Source organism: Nanorana parkeri, unplaced genomic scaffold, assembly GCF_000935625.1.
Source record: "Nanorana parkeri isolate BGI_ZX_2015 unplaced genomic scaffold, ASM93562v1 scaffold1157, whole genome shotgun sequence".
Taxonomy (NCBI): domain Eukaryota; kingdom Metazoa; phylum Chordata; class Amphibia; order Anura; family Dicroglossidae; genus Nanorana; species Nanorana parkeri.
The window spans coordinates 24,275-26,530 of NW_017307425.1; the positions used below are offsets into that span (position 1 = coordinate 24,275).

The 2,256-nt window shown below is 44.8% G+C and overlaps 1 protein-coding gene across 1 annotated transcript in view; it reads left to right on the forward strand.

Moving 5' to 3' along the window:
* TTYH2 (tweety family member 2) overlaps positions 1 to 2,256 on the forward strand; it is a 48,448-nt gene that overhangs the window by 13,214 nt on the left and 32,978 nt on the right. The gene's annotated exons all lie outside the window — the stretch shown is intronic.

Sequence of the window (2,256 nt, forward strand, 5' to 3'; positions counted from 1 at the left end):
GTAAACAATAAAATCCCCCCCCCCCCCCCCCCCCATGCGATAGAGAGGAAGACATGTTTGCAGCCCGGCCTTGGTGGCAACTATCTATACATACAGTGGAGGAGTGAGTGTTGCCACCCGGGGACAGGAAGTGAGTTGTTTGTAGGATCATCAGGTGAAAATAAAGGGAAACGACTGGAGAAAAGAAAACGAATGCAGCTACCACAGCTGAGGGCCGGTATACTTCAATGTATGACATTGTTGTTTTTGGGGTTTTGATACATTTCAGTCCAAGTTTTATATACGTGATTGTAGCTTTTCCTATAGAATTTGCTGCTGGGTGGTTCTATTGATAGCATACATACTGTACACTATATGGGCAAAACATCTGTTAGCTGCCCATCACACCGACACTACATGGCAAACATATGTAAACCCGCCTCCTAATGATGGAGTTCAGGTGTCTACAGTGACGGTTCTGTTATGTGTACATCATATATACAAGACAATTGGGCTCTTCCTGCCTTGTGGTCACAGTTTGGTGAAGACCCTTTTCTGTTCCACCCATGACTGTCCCCTGTATACAAAGCCAGCTCCATAAAGACATGGTGTGACCAGCTAGGTGGAGGAACGAGTGTCCTGCACAGAGCCCCGACCTCAACCCTACTGAACACCTTTGCGATAAATTGGAACACTGTGTACCAGGTCTTCTCATCCAACATCAGCACCTGACCTCATAAATTAGACACATTCCCACAGACACCCTCCAACATCTCGTGTAAAGCCTTCCCAGAAGAGTGGAGGATGGTATAGCTGCAAAGGGGGGCACCTCAATATTGATAGTATGGGGAGAAATGGGGGCAATTCCATTATAATTGGTTTGACTTCAACCCAACTGAACACCAGCCATCTTCTCATCCAAGAGATGTACCCAACCCCACAAATGCTCTTTTGGCTCAATGGGCACCAATACCAACAAATGCACTTTTTGGAAGGCCCTTTTCTGTTCCACCATGACTGCCCTATGTGTACAAAGCCAGCTCCATAAAGACATGGTGTGACCAGTTTGGTGGAGGAACTCAAGTGTCCTGACATCAACCCTACTGAACACCTTTGGGGATGAATTGGAATGCCAATTGTGTCTTTTCAACCAACATCAGTTATCCTGACCTCACAAAATCACGTAAAAAGCCTTCCCAGAAGAATGGAGGATGGTATAGCCGCAAAGAGGGGCCAACTCCATATTCCACATTAAAGCCATGGTTTGGGAAACGAATGTCCAAGAAGGTCATAGATGTGATGGTCAGGTGTCTGCAAATGTTTGGCCATCTAGTGTAGCTATGAGTAGGGCCCCAATGCTAGGAAAGTCTCTGACGATGACCCATAGAAGAAGGTGTGTTGGGAATAAGGCCAAGCGCTACCTCCTGGCTTCTGAATGGAATGTCCAACAAGCTCATGTAGGTGTGATGGTCCACAAGCGTTTGGTCATATAATATCGATCTGTATACATACAGTATATACTTGCACACACATGAATACGGTTATATATAATATTGTATTGGCACTTCTTTTGGTTACTCCTTAGCTCTTCTTTAGTTCTCGACTCTCTAATCGTATTTGTAAAGACACATGTCTATATATAGAGGTTAAGCCAATTAAAACCCAACTCCTCAAGTGTGTTAGCTCTGTAATGTGTTGCAGTTAAGTAATTGCATTGGGCTGCCTTTTATACGATGATAATTGGCTTGCTGTGCTGGAAGCCTTTTGTATCTCCACGAAGGGGAAAACAAGTAAGCAGGCAGGCAGATAAAGGCATTGAAGCTTTCCATCTGTCAGGCGGGCCCCTCCTGGGATGCTCTGATTACAGGTTCCTGCATCTCACCGCCTCCTCCTGGCGCACCCATTGATTTCAGATCGTCTTGTTTGGGATGGAGAAGAGGGTACCAGCCAGGAGATAGAAGAGAAATTAAAGTAAAAGTAGAAAGAAAAAATACTGAGATAATCATACCGCCATCGAGGTTAAAGAAGAACTAAAACCAATAACACAAATGTCATAGATTGCAGATGAACAGTCTCTAGTGGTAGTGGCCGCATTCGTTTTCTTTTTCCAGGCTAAGAACATTTTCAGCAAGTACAGAAAATCCCTGTTGATTCAGACAGAAAGGCCGTGTCCTCGTCACTTCCTGTTAGATAAACTCAAAGACAACGATGTTATCTTCTTTCTGTAAAATATCAAATTACACAGCCCCCCCCCCCCCCCTGGGATGGGAGAAGAGA